We start from the raw sequence: 14,370 nt of genomic DNA, 5'->3' as shown, positions 1-14,370 counted from the left end.
TGTAAAGCACTAAAAGCAGAAACGGTTTCCTGAAGAACTCCTCCATAGCAAGTCCTTGAACAAGATGACTGTTTCTAATAAGCAACAGCTGTCGTTGTGGTTTTACTAGTCAAATGATTCATGTCTTTTGCTCAGAAATGATAAGTGGAACAAATGTTTACTTAGATATGTAACAGAGGAACAATTGAAAAATAGTAGACTGTCAAATAGAAATATTTTCCTGTTATCTGATCCTTGACAATTAGTCTGAACTGGGTTTTAGTCAAAAGGCAATGTTATAGTGGTGCAGTTAGAATGGTGAAGAGTTTAGCTCACAGAGTTCTGCAAACGAAATTCAGCAGGCTGGTTTGCAAAATGTCAGCAGTAGCCCAGCAGATTTGAGGGGGACACAAGCACCTCTGCGCAAACTGCTACTCTCATCCTCATTCCTGGCAGTCTGCCCTCCCACCTTTAGTCATCTTTGAAAGGAAGACAGTGAACTTACCATTTCCACTTGTTTCTGCTATGTCTTCAGGGAATACCAAAGTGCTTCTCTGCTGCTTGGTCTTGAGTGAGTACCCTCTGTTGGCTCCTGAGCAGGATTTTACAGGGTCTTCTGGGAGGAGCAAATTAAATGAGGAAAAGTATTCTAATGCAGGAGATTCCAGGCTCTGTTCAAGGACAAAAAGATTACATTACCCTTCAGATGTTGGGAAGGAGAACCTAGCAGACCCTTGATGTATCTCTGCTGAGCCTGGAAGCTGCTGCAGTCAGAGAGATTTGACACCGCTGTGGCATCGCAGGGCCAGAGGCAAATTTTTGTTAAGTGCTAGAGGAAGCGGTAGACTAACTCGTACGAGCCTAAGAAGACAGCATCAAAACCCGCGGTCTTCTGCCTTTGAAGGGGGGGCTGGGAGATGAACAAGCATGGAGAAGGCCAAGGGAGCCTTGGGATGCTCAGTGTGCAGACGATACCAGTGTACATCTATAACTTATTTGAACTTACATGGCTGCTTGCCAGTACAACAGGGTTTAAGTCAGCCTTTATTTTGCACAGATTCTGGACTTTGTTGCTTTTTCAGAACTCTCTCTTCAGTATTGCTGTATGACACTGCACTGCGTTGTATGGAAAGATTGTCAGAGCTTCAGTTTCCCATCTGTAAAATGGGGGTAATATTTCCTTTCTCCCAGCCTTTATTTAGCTTACAAGGCTCCTGGGACTAGAATTCTTTTATTGCATGTTTCTGTATTGTCTCATACAACAAGACCCTGATCTCAGTTGAAGCCTGTAAGTATCCCTGAAATATAAATAGATAATAATAAAAAGATTATTTTGACACAGAATGGAATTTTATATTCTGGAGAGTGAAATAAAATATGTACTAAAGTCTACTAAAGTGTAACCATGAGATCAAATGATAAAATTCTTCTGGCAACACAGAGTTGACACAAATTTGTGAGATTAAACTGAACCAACTCAACGGAGGCTTGTTCTGGTGGTTTATTCATATAAAGTATATGAAAAAAGTAAGTGAGATGATCAAATTACCCTCACAGCATGGATTTTGACATGGATGTAGACTAACTGAGTCACCGGAGGACTGAGCAGGTGCGTTGTTCTAATTATACCCTCAGTCTTGTGAGGAAGGAGCAAACTTCCCGGTTGCTTCCCTGGTGGAGATAAGGTGTTATCAGCCATCAGCAAATGAGAGGGGAGAACAAGGACAAGGCACCTGATGGGAGAAAGAGGAGGAAAGGAGGAGGCAAAGAGAGCATATTCATAATGCTACTCATCTTTTAAAAATGTATACACATACCTACTCTGAGCCATTTGGATGCCACTTCTAGTACTCATTTCTTGTGTCTCTGAGTAACCCTCCCTTATGGCGAGGCACACAAAATTCTTTTTTAACATTTTCTCTTTTATGGTCTTGTAGTGAGATATCAGGCTAAATATAACGATTTATTTGTTTATTAATTAATCAACAACAGGCACACTAGGAGTTACAATCCAAACAGTCCCCCACACAGGTTTTTATCACCATATACTATACCCCTAGGGAAATACACATCTTTTTTTCAGGAGCATAAATGGACATTTCTATAAATTGCAACTACTTGGGTGCATGTAATATGCAATATTATTCATCTTTGTATTCCAGGTGAATCCAGACTAGACTACCAGCCTCTAGGGGAGTCTGCTTCATATAATTATCAGTATTCAAAGAATGATTGTAGATGTTGTAGCTTAACAGCAGGTGAATGGTCCTTATCTGAATATTAAATAAAGTGCAACTGGATTTCTAGGTTATCTCTGGCTAAATGTTTGCAAAGTCATTAGTGAAAGCATGCAGCTATAATCCCAACCACTCTTCTTCTTACAAAGGATTTCCACTGTTGTTTTTAACTCCTTTACAGGATGAATTGTTCATCTCCCCTTCCTATACACACAATCTTGTCCCTTGGTTGGACTACCAGAAACATCAAGGAAGCTGCCTTGTAAGTAGTACCTACACTTTTTTTTTTTTTTTTTTAATCCTAAACAACAAAAGAAACCTAGGGAAGAGTGACAAAGAGAAAGATTTATCATTTCCTCTAAGGACTATCAGAGCTCTGAGTGTTGAGAAAAGGCTCTTTAGTAAACTGCTCCTTTGTCCTCCCAAGTTCTGGGAACTTTAGCTCTATATTCAGTTTCCTTATTGCATGATCTGAGAGAAGCTTTATGTGTTTATTTAGTAAAAACCTTTTATTACTGTTTTAAAATGGGGGATTTAATATACTTGAACACTGTTTTAGTAGCTTGATAGTAGATGCTATGTGAATATAGTAGATAATAGTTACAAGAAAATTAATAGCAACAAAGAAGAAGAACAAAACCACCCCCTGCTGAGCAGAAGGGAACAGACCAGAACCGGCATAGGAAAATTACTGGAGATAAAGGAAGAAGAATTACAGTGCGACTATATAACATAAGAATTTTGAGGCACGACTCGTGTTTCAGTCCTTAGATGTGAAGAGCGCAGTGATCCTGCTAGAGAGCCATTTTGTAGAGGAATTTTCAAGATGGACATACTCTACAACAAGGTAGCTGGTCTAGGACATCAGCCGCATCCTTTGCCAGGCACCACAAAAGCTTTACACCCACTAAGGCCTGGACCATCAGTGGCAAAGCATGTTCTCACAATAACTGCAAATATTTTATTTTAATTGAATATAAAAATAATTTAATATTAAATTGAGTATTATTTAACTGAATATTAAAAAAACCAAACACAAAAAAACCCCAAATGGAGCCATCAGTACATCAGTCATACACTATTTATTTTTACATGGATTTGAGCTGTAACACATGCTGAGTTTTCAGCATAACATAGGCTATCATCTTTAGTTTTCAAGCACTATACCTCTCATTGCTGCTCTTTCAGGCTTCTGCAGACTCAGGCAGATATTACTACAGCTGTCTACAAGGCTTTCTGCTCATCTTTGCAGAAATGCAGACTATGAACATTTTTTCAAAAAGGGAGGAGGGAAGAACTCTGAGCACAATTTTGTGTTTAGCTCTGAATTATCCAGGAAGCCATGCAGTTTCAGGGACTACGGAATACAAGGGACTGCTTCTACATGCCAAAGTCCCGTTTCTTTCAGTAACAAGAAGAAGGGAGAGCTTTTTCTAGCACGTGAGCACTTCTATGTATTTTTACTTAAAATTATATAAGAACGTAAAGCTCGTAAGTTTTGGAAGTGCACTGATTCACGCTCTTTTCTGCCCAGAAATGGGCATTCTGTAGCTCTCTAGCTTTTCTTCTTGGGACAGCTACAGTGGATGTTACTGTGGGCTCATTCTGGGCTTTGTACCTATGCTACAGTTGACAGCAATTTAGGAAACAGAGCCTAGAGGCATGGGTTTTTTTCCAGTCTCATATTCCTAATCATATTTAGATGAAAGTGAACTGCACAATAATTACAGTATCGGTTCTGGTATTCCTGTTTTCATAATGTTAAAAAGAAAAAAAAGAAACTGAGTAAGCAGTGCTTTTTGGTTGTGTTTGTAGTTGTGATGATATTCTGTTAAAGGGAAGGGCTCTCGCACATTTAGGCAGGCGCTTTCAGTTACTGTTTGGGGCCTCCCTCCTCTAGGACCAGAAGTACTCTATTTTGACGGGAACAAACTGCAGGAAGTTAACAACTGGCATTTTTACATGTATTTAAAAAAAAGTAAAAAGGTTCAGCCAAAACTGTTCTACACAGTTCAGAACCCAAATTTTCATTCTTGCTCAAGTGTAAGTCACCTGCAGTCACTGGGATTAGTTCCGACTTATCCTTAAACATGTCCATTTTCTAATGATGCTTTTTAGCAATACCTGACCTCATGTTATTTGTATTGATTTCTACTTTTATAATCTCCTGAAGCACTTACACACCTCCTGATTTAAAAATAAGCCCTTAAACAGGCCATCTGTACTTAGAAGCCAATGGCCAAATCCCAATCCATCTGAAGCTGGTGGAAATTTTGACATTTATTTCAATGGTGAAATCATAATTTGGTCGAAGTGTACAGTAAAGGGGAAGACGATTTGCTTAGGGAGTGATGAGGGTTGGCTTTGTCCCTGTCATCAACCACATGCTGGCTGATTGAAGAATGAAACTTGGACCTGCTCACAGAGGCAATCAATCATTAGACCGGATGCCCTTGTTCAGCTAGGCTAAGCAGTGGGGCAAACACAGGAATGTAATGGGAGAGCAAAAAAATAGTAAGTTTTAGAGAACCCCAAAATCTCTCATGTTTCTGCATCATATCCTCAAAAAACCTAAAGGAGCAGGGAGTTTATTCAGCATATGGCTCTTCTGTAGCTGATTGACTGAAGTTGGATGTCAAGGTCTTTATTCGTAACTTTCACCAAATTCAGAGAGAGTATTTGCATTCAGGAGGGCTGAACAGACCAGCCAGAATACATGCTAGCTGTAATCTGAAGTTGACATATATGCTTTCCATCACAGATACGGACTCTTGACTGTGACCCTAGCAGGTGCTGCCAGGCACACAAGAGGACAGCTTTCTGAGACACGGTCAATAGCTTTACCTGAGATGATTCTGTGGTTTCGGTCTCCTAAGCAGAACTGTGATTTGGCAGACGTTTTAAATATGTACAGGCTAAAACACCTCCAGCAACGTAGACCTGGTTTCAAGCACTATGGTAAATGCCGTAGTACATATTTTACAATTGTATAGTATTTATGTTAGGAATGTAGTTGTTTCTAAGTCTGTAGTACATATAGTCTGTCAAATTCCTGATGGAAGAAGATTGTGAAGATGCAACCTGTGCTCTGGCTGCTCGGTTCTGCTCCAGGAGTGAGAAGCAGTAACAACGCCTTTTCAGGTCCCCTTGTGCAGAGGTCCCGATAGGCACGGCCCTGGTCCTCTGCCATGCCTGCCCTGCCTCTCTGCCTGCCATCTGTGATGTAGGTTTGGGTGGGAAATGCAGCGAGCGCGGACTGACTACACTCTGCGTTCACAAACCACCAGCCAGCCCAGCAGAGCCGCAGTCAATCCCTACAGACTGTAGCAATTTCCATAACACAATGGGGTGAGCCCTGAGCCAAAGCCCTGGACCACTGCAGCTCCCGTGACTGCTATTGAGTACGTGCCCGGATGCTTACAGCCCTCAGCCTTTTCAATAAAGTCCAAAAGAGGCCCACAGCAGGTAAATTACTGTTAGCCATAGAAACATTCCTATATAGGAGAGGGTGTGACTTATGCAAATATCTACCCTATAAATCTGTTATGTGGCTTGGGAGAAAACCCAAAAAGCCACTTAAAAATTTGCTCCAAATTTGGCCACGGTATAGTTTTGTTAGTTCAAAGAAATGGAGCTAACTTTATTGTTATTTGTGTTTGGATCAAAGAAAATTATGAAAATAAACATTAGACAGGATGATAATCAACACTGGAAAAGAAATGTTTACTAAAGATTTTCTTCTGTGTTCTCTTACCAGCATTAATATTTTCTTTTTCTAAAGTTTTCTTGCTTCCTTCAAAGAGATTGATTTCAGTAGAAAGAACAAACGTATGCAAATAAACTGAATGATGTTATACCCCCTGCCCCTATCCCCCCAAACTGCATCAGATAATTCCATATTGTTAGTCTGCATTACATTTTTATCAGTTTTTTGTCTTAATCAGATATGAAGCTCTTGCAGTACATCTCTAGAACTGGGCTGTGACCCTGATGTGACTCTACAGCACAGAAGCAGCCTTAACCCTGCTGTAATCTAATAGTTCAAATTTAACGGATTTGTTTTTTCAGTGGAAATAATGGCTTCCTGTCACAAAACAGAGCCACAGATTACATATCTGATAAATGGCTTTGGCATGATTTTTTCATGTAATGCACAATTAACAGTGCTTTTCCTAAGATTCATGGTTTAAGGAATTGGTGAAAGTATTAATAAGTTTATTACTATGCATTTTCTTAAAAAAAAATTTCTACATTTCTGCTAGTGCTTTGAAAACAAATAACACTTTGCTTAGAAAGAGCTCACCTATGCTTTCCAGTGTTAATTTAGCCTCAAACACTATCCTGAAATTGTTACCACTGAGTGCTGATATATTTTTTCATGAGGCATATAATTATAATTGATGACCTAAAATGTAGATAGGGTAATTTTGATTTTATAAGCTACCACCCATACAGATACTGAAAATTTCCACATTATAGCTATAATTGTTTTTTGTCATGCCATAATCCCCTAAACATTATCAACTAATTAATAGCTGAACAATACATAAGGAGATACACAGTTCTTCTACGGCTAATGTTACATATTTTGAAGGAGTTCATTATCTTTATTTTGGTTCTGAAATCACAGTTCAGAATTGCTCGTGCTGCCTTCGTTGGTTATCTTCAGCCCACCCAACCACCAGCCTTACACTGCTGTGTGTTGCTAACTCCTAGCATTTACAATGAGGTAATCATCACCTTGTAGTTCATTGGTGTGAATGCTGGTCAGATGGCCTGTATTTTATTAACAGAAATAGGGTCACAAGTCAAATACATGCTTGGGGTCAGTGAGCAAATACAAAAGAAGATCAGAGGAACAAAAAAATGTGACTGGAGGGGTAAAATCCCACTGGGGGTTAATCGAGCAGAAATGTATCAAAGAATGTAAACTACCCTTCTTTTGTTATTCATCGTACAGGACGTAGTTCCTATGTCCTGCTGATTCCAGTTAGATAGAGCATCATCTCCAGAATGCTATCTTTTCATGATCGATTTGTACAGAACCTTACAGAGGCCCTTCCAATAATACTACTACTTACTGCTGTTACTACTGCTACTACTACTAAAACAAGAACCACAACAATAAGAATTAAAACCACCTAGCACAAGTATATAAATTACAAATACTTGCTTCACCTAATATTGTACTGTGCAAAGACTGCCTATAAAAAATGAGAGAAACATAGCATTCAATGTCACTTTTCTGGGATTCTCTTCTGCCTTCAAGACGAAAAGACTGGACCAAGAATTAACTTCACAATTATGCTGATTTAGCTCCCACTTGCAAAGCAAATGAATTAATAAAGATATTTCTGAAGAGATGGTATTGTATTGCATTGCTATAGTTTTAGTTTTTCTAAGACACACTGTCCTTTCAAAAGACAGAACAACAAAAAAGGAGCTAGTGTCCCTGATCGGCACGGTAAGTACTGGACTTGATAGGGCCCAAATGGCAGCAGTCAAGAAAAATCATAGAGTACTTACCAAGCAGCTGCTGACTTTCTCTTCCAACACATGACCATCTCTCTTTCTATGACAAGAAGCAAAATATTCTGCCTTATTTGAACTACGCACATTTGTTTAATTCTTTAAAATCCCAGCAGTAAAAAGATCCCCTTTTCATCAATTTCCATTTATTATGCTTGTAGCTACATATTGTAATATGAATTCTTCTATCCATGTATACTGCACATCTATAGATTTTAGGTTTTCACACATCACATGAAAAGCATATTTCAAAACTATTGCATTATCATGTGCCAGAATAGTATTGCTGTGGGAATGCAGACACATTATCAAAAGCACAGTATAAAGCAAGGAAGTCAGAGTCAGGAAGGAAGGAATCCTTAGCTCTATGACTACGTGCCACTGACTTACTGTGCAAAGTTCATAAAGTCTCTTAATCTTACTTTGGCATACTTTATATATAAAAGAAGCAATACGTCCTTCTGCAAGGCTGAAATAAATGTTAAATGGTCCAATCATGCCCTTTGAGAGCAAAATTGGGATTTCTGTCACCAATGTCAAGATAAGCCAAACCAGGCTCAGAGATTGTAAATCGTTACATTCCAAAGACAGACACTACATAGATGAAAATTTCATGGCCAGATACAAGCTGTGGTAGACTACTGAAGGATTAATGTGAAACAAAATACTGTAAATGTAAGTATTCCTTGGACTGAAATAAAAGGCTTCCTTAATTACCTATCTAGCGATCTATATGTATTTACCCCTACAATTTATTTTCACACATTATACACCTCCTTCAGGAATGTATGTATTTGATCCTGCATCTTTTAGCAAAGTATATATCTAACTTGTATCTTGTTCCTTAAGTTTAAAACTAAGTATGCGCTTAAGTGTTTTGCTGGATCAGACTGCACAGCATTTTGGAGGACTGAACGTTCATAGGGCCACATGCAGGATTTTCCTCCTCTTTGAACAAAGGGTGCTATGACAGTGTGCACACGCTGTGTCCGACCTAAGATCAGCAGCCAAGTTGTGGACAGCTACATAAGGATTTTCTTTACAGAACTGAACTTAAAAATGGAAATGTCTATCTCCTCCAGCTATACTGGCAGACAGTATTTACCCAATGATCCAGATGTACAAGACCTTGTTATCAACTGTAGCTTTTACACAACTTGTAAGTTAGTGGGTTGGAAATCACACATTTTAGAAATATTTTCTGAAGGATATGATCGTATTTTCTGCCCTTACAAGTGTTTAATGTTGCATGTTCATTACATATTTTTAGTGTTAATTTAAAAGGTTTTTAGAAAATACAAATTATCAGAGTGGATTTAGACATGCTTCTAAAATAGTAATAGGTATTTAGTACACCAAAAAGCCTATGCAAAAAGTAAAAACTCTTATAACTACATTGACATGCAATTAATATATTTCTAAAAAGCCATGAGTTTCAAGTGTCTTTCCAAGGTTTACATTTCAGTCATTTGAGTCCTTTCTATGGAATACAGTCCACTAAAACACAACATGCTGAAGTCTTTCTGCTAACTTAGTGTAGAAGCACTACTTAGAAGAGTTAACTTTTCAATAATGTGGTCAAAATATTTTAAGAAATATCACTTTATGAAATATAATTAATTACCTTTGCATCTGTGTTATGTGGAGGAGACATACTATATACTTTGGACAGCAGTGCTGAGATGTATTGGGGTTTGCATAATGCCAGCATGCTGTATTACTACTTAAAGGCTTGTGAATAAGAATTTTACCACAGTCACAACATATACATTGGGCTCTTCTGGTAAATTGATCACTCAACTAAAGAGAAAGGAATGTTTTTGATCTGCAAAGGAGATGGGCAAAAAGTAAGCCTGCTCATCTTAACTCTGCATTAGGGAAAAAAATGAACTTTGATCTATCATATTGCAGAGCTGCTTGTATTTCAGTGGCAATTTATCAATTCTTTAATAGTCAAAGCTCCCAAGTAGTAAAAGCTTCTTAGACTTCTTAATCTAATAGCCATTATTTTAAATTTTTATTCTGTATGACTTACTGTTCAGAAGCAAGAAAGCAACATAATTTCTTAAGAATTCTCTCTTTTGTAAGAACTGATGAAATGGAGTCCAAGACTACTAATTTTGTTCTTCCTCCTGCTGGTGTAAAACCAGTGCAGAATCCCACCGTAATATATCTTAACGTTTCTTACCTAATCTAATAGATAGCACTGTGCATCAGCAACAGGACTGTCTTAAGGTCAGGATACAGCAGCACGAGTCCTTCAGGGAGCACTTTCTCCTTTCGGGTTCGGAGCACTGTACATGCTTCTGCTGTCAGTACCATCACCCTGCCCACGGCTGGCACTGCTGGGCTGGAGGCACGGCTCTGCCTGCAGTGCCCCTTCCAGCCTCAGCTCGGGTGTCTTCCACCCTGCGGGGAGCGATTAGGAAGCTTTCTCTGTGCTCCAGCCACCACAACTGTTGCAATTTGTCTTTACAGGGGATATAGAAGGTCTCTCTGCTTCCTCCCCCAACATGAGATGGGTGGGAGAATCTATCCCAAGGTGATGGACCCAGCTCCATGGCGAGTCCCAATTTTTCTGGGTAAGGTGTGCCCTGTATTCCTAAGACAATGGAGACGTAAGGATATTCAGCACCCTGTGGGCCTGTCACAGAATTGAAGCTGAAATAAGCTTAAGACTGGCTTGTTTTAAAAAGTTTATGTTGGGAAGTCCAACGCACGAGGAGGAGCATTTAAGACTGCAGATCTAAACCTGCATGTTGTTATTGCTAAACATTAAACCCTGAGGTCAGAATTCAGAATTCCCACAGTCAAGCACTCCGACTCAAAAATACATCAATGTATTTGCTAAATGGAAACCATACTCACATCACATCTTATCATAATGTCACAAAACGCATAAAATTACAAATCAGTTTTAAGGCAAAATACATGACAGCAAAATATAAGTACACAAAAACCACATTAAATATCAGTCTTCATTTGTCCCTACCGCTTCAACTTACCTCTCAGTTCAAAACTACTCACTGCAGTGCACAGCTTGAGATAGTCTAAGATCCATTTTAGAGTGGACTGAAATATAAATGACAGTTCGCACTACACATGAACATAGACAACTGTATAAAATATTTAAATAAAGACAGAAAAGAACAGAGGAAACCAACAGAGCCTTTGGCAGACCCAGCCTTTGGGAATTTAGCAGCTTGAGATTCATTGCAAATTTCATCTTTAATGTTATTTTTAGTTCAATATTTTGTAGCACTCAGAAGTAAATCTTTGTGTGCTGTCTCTCCTCCTGCTTGTGCTGCTTCCTTTTCCGATCTTTTTTTTTTTAAAGAAACCTAATATATTTTCAATACAATTGATTTGTGACATGTTTTGTGATATTTGTTAAAGTTTTCCTGTTTCTTCATACAATTCAGTGAAAAGCATTACACCATTGTTTCTTTTTAAGTGCTCAATATTGAATGTCATAACTGATATAAACGAGACCCCCCAATAGTCTCTGTTCCACCACACCTTGTGTTGCATTAAATTCTCTTACATTAATTTTGATTCTTGGGTTAGGGTCAAACTCTTTTTTTAACCTCTCACCACTGCTCCAAATACTGCCACACACAGTGCATTTTCAGAGCAGTTTTGATTTTATCCTGGAATCTGTTCTTTGTCTCTGTGTAAAGCAATCTGACTAGAATGAAACAAAATAACACAGAACTGGAAGATACTGCAAAGAGGTCATGTGGATAACTACCGTCTGCAGGAAGATGGAAACGCTGGTTCTGCCTCACATCGTCTCTCTTACCCGCTCCTGCCCTGCGTGGGTTGAAATGTGGTAGATTGGGGAAAAGAACAGACCCTTCTGCGCCACTTTCTGCACACAGGAGTGGTCCGCCAGCTCCCTCAGGGCCACCTATCCTGTTGCTGTGCCGTACCAGCCGATACGGTTATTGGCTCCTTCTCCTCCTGGACAGAGACCAAAGAGGCCAAAAACCTGAAAGTGTAGGCGTAAAAGTGGATTGCCACAGGTCAAAGCAGGGTGCAGAGTAGCAGCATGTCAGCTGCCCCACAGCAAGCATCCATATACGTGCTTTCACTCAGCACCAAATGCAAGATAGCTTAGATGCAAGTGGAAAAGAAACAATAATATTTACATGGGGAGTTGGCATGTGAACGTGGCAATTACCAAAGTTTCCACCTAAAAGTACCCAAAGTTCACACCCTAGTCTACCCCATTGTACATTGCTGTCTGTCCATGCTCAGGTGTCTTGTTCAAAGTCAAGTCCTAATTTTTTTAATTGACTTGCCGGGCCTTTCCCCTTCCTCCTCTTGCAAAGAACTCAATGAACTTACTCTCCCATTACTATACTTATGATTTAACAGTTGTGACACAGATCATGGCATTACAAATCGACTATGTCACATCCCGTGGAACTGACAGTAGCACTGTGATGTGACATGAGAAGGGAACCATACAGGAAATATAAAATAAGACTAAGGCTACTTATCTGTGCAGTATGAACACCAAAAAACTACCTTTGCTTTAATTAATTCTAATTTCATCAGGCTGCAGTTGGAGTTGGGACTTTTTCCTTTTTTCATGGAAGGATTTGCAAGAGGAGGAGGAGCTTGCCTGATCATAAGGGTTTAAAATTGCAAGAGAGCTTTTTTATTTCAAAAGCCTTATTTCTAACATATAGAGCCATTATTCAACAGTTCCCACAAATGCAAGGACTAGGAGCCCCAATTAGATGACCAGGCATCAGTCTTAAAACAAACAAAAGAAGTACTTTATCCTCACAGTGCATAATGAAATTACGGAACTCATGGCCACAGGATGGTGCGGAGGTCAAAAGTGTAAATGGACCATAAAAGGGATTACATGAAATCATGCAAATGAAATCCATCACTAGCTACTAAACATGATGATCAAGATCCAGCCTCCAAATCAAAGTGTCTAAGATACCAATCTTCGGAGGGCAGAAGCACACAGGGGAAGAAGGATTGCTCTGCATGAGCGATATATCAGAGTTCATACACTTTTTCCCTAGGCGTTTGCTCCTTCTCACTCTCAGAGACAAGACACTGGTCTACATGGACATTTTGTCTGACTCTTGATGGCAGCTGTTGCATATGTTCCAAAGTTTTCAAAAATCCTAACTCATTTTATTTGACACTGTATGTTTTAGAAATTTTTCAGTTTTAAATTCCAGATAATTAGAAAAAAAAGCCTGTAAAGAGTTAAACAGAGGGCAAAAAGACACAAAGGTACCCAGAAAAGATGGAGACATAGAGTTCAGAATATTTTCCATGACAGTCATGTTTTGCCATATAGTTGCACTTCAGGATCTCATTTTGCACTAAAAAAAAATTATTTCCATCCCATGGTTGCAAAAAAGGAAGTTAATAATACAGAAACGTAAGCAGTGTCCACCTTCCTAAGTCTGTTAAGAGACTGAAGCATACCTGACAGTTGAGAACTGCCTTGTAAATCTGAAATAGGTCCCTGTGGCCCCTGCAGTGCTGAAACCACTGCTTGCCATTGCTTTCACTGCATTGAATCATTTGGGCCTCTCCCTTTCTGTGTGAGTCAGGTTTTGAAAACTGAGCCTCCTCTAGCCTGTAGGATTCATAAACACCTGCCCCATTAACCCAGTTTCACTGTTTGTCTAATGACAACCACAAGTAACGACCTGACTCAAGTCATGTCGATATTCTGCCAAAAACTACCATTTTGCCCTCTTAGCCACCTCCTCCCACCCACCCATAGGTTATGGAACTGTGGGATGGTTGCCAGACAAATGCAATAAAAAGTAGGAAATGACATATACAAATAAAATTCACTTACCTAAAAGCCCTGTATGTCAGATCTCTTTGTGCTGCCTCCTCCCCCCAATCCACTCCTTCACTTCCAGCACTTCTTTCTCCTCTCTCTTAATTTCCTCTTCCTTTGCTGCCCTTTTTCTTCACATGTTCTATTTTCTGGTTTGTTTGGTTCGGTTTTTTTTTCCTTTTTTTATGCCCTAGTTTTTTTTCTTTGGCTGAAAATGAATAAATGAATGCTTTCATAATTTTTCCTTGCTTTAGAGCCAGTAAGGCATTATGGTATCACGTTACCATTTTTGCTTCCTCTTCCTGGTTTTTCTGTTGCTACTTTTGTTGTTGTTTTCCACTTTTTTTCTGGCCTTCCTCCATAGCAATCACTCCCTCCTTGCAAGTACTCCCTCCTCAGTGACTTCATATGCTCCTTCTCTCTGCAGAGCTCCTGTTGTGTTCCAGTGCAGTCTGAAATGATCCAAATTTCCAGGTAGATTTGTTGGGCTTCTGAAGTTTTCACAGGGTGTAAGGGTCATCCTAAACATGTAAGGCAATACTGAGCACTTCTGGTGGAAAGTTTCTGGATGCACGAATATGGCTTCAGGGAGAAGCAGGGACATGAAATGGAGTGGAGCAGAGTCTTACTCCAGTTGCTGGGGGAAATATCCCCTCTTGCTTAACTCTAAGCCACTTATTTCACTATTATTTCTTTGGCCTTCCAAATATTCTAAGTCATTGCCTATTGAGTGTAATTACAGGATCCATCCCTAAAATCTGGAATGTTTATCCTCGTGGATGTCCCTCCTGCCAA

General features: G+C 39.4%; 1 long non-coding RNA gene across 1 annotated transcript; it reads right to left on the bottom strand.

Annotated features, from left to right (window-relative positions):
* Nucleotides 1-493: 493 nt before the first annotated feature.
* Nucleotides 494-14,006, bottom strand: LOC128146238 (uncharacterized). The gene is made up of 3 exons (XR_008236712.1): nucleotides 13,591-14,006; nucleotides 986-1,277; nucleotides 494-650 (listed from the first exon to the last, which is right to left on the bottom strand). It is a non-coding gene; the product is annotated as an uncharacterized LOC128146238 (long non-coding RNA).
* Between the last annotated feature and the right edge of the window lie 364 nt (nucleotides 14,007-14,370).

This window comes from Harpia harpyja, chromosome 9, assembly GCF_026419915.1.
Source record: "Harpia harpyja isolate bHarHar1 chromosome 9, bHarHar1 primary haplotype, whole genome shotgun sequence".
Taxonomy (NCBI): Eukaryota; Metazoa; Chordata; class Aves; order Accipitriformes; family Accipitridae; genus Harpia; species Harpia harpyja.
Note: the sequence above shows the minus strand (reverse complement) of the source record. Positions and strands in the feature narration are given on the sequence as shown.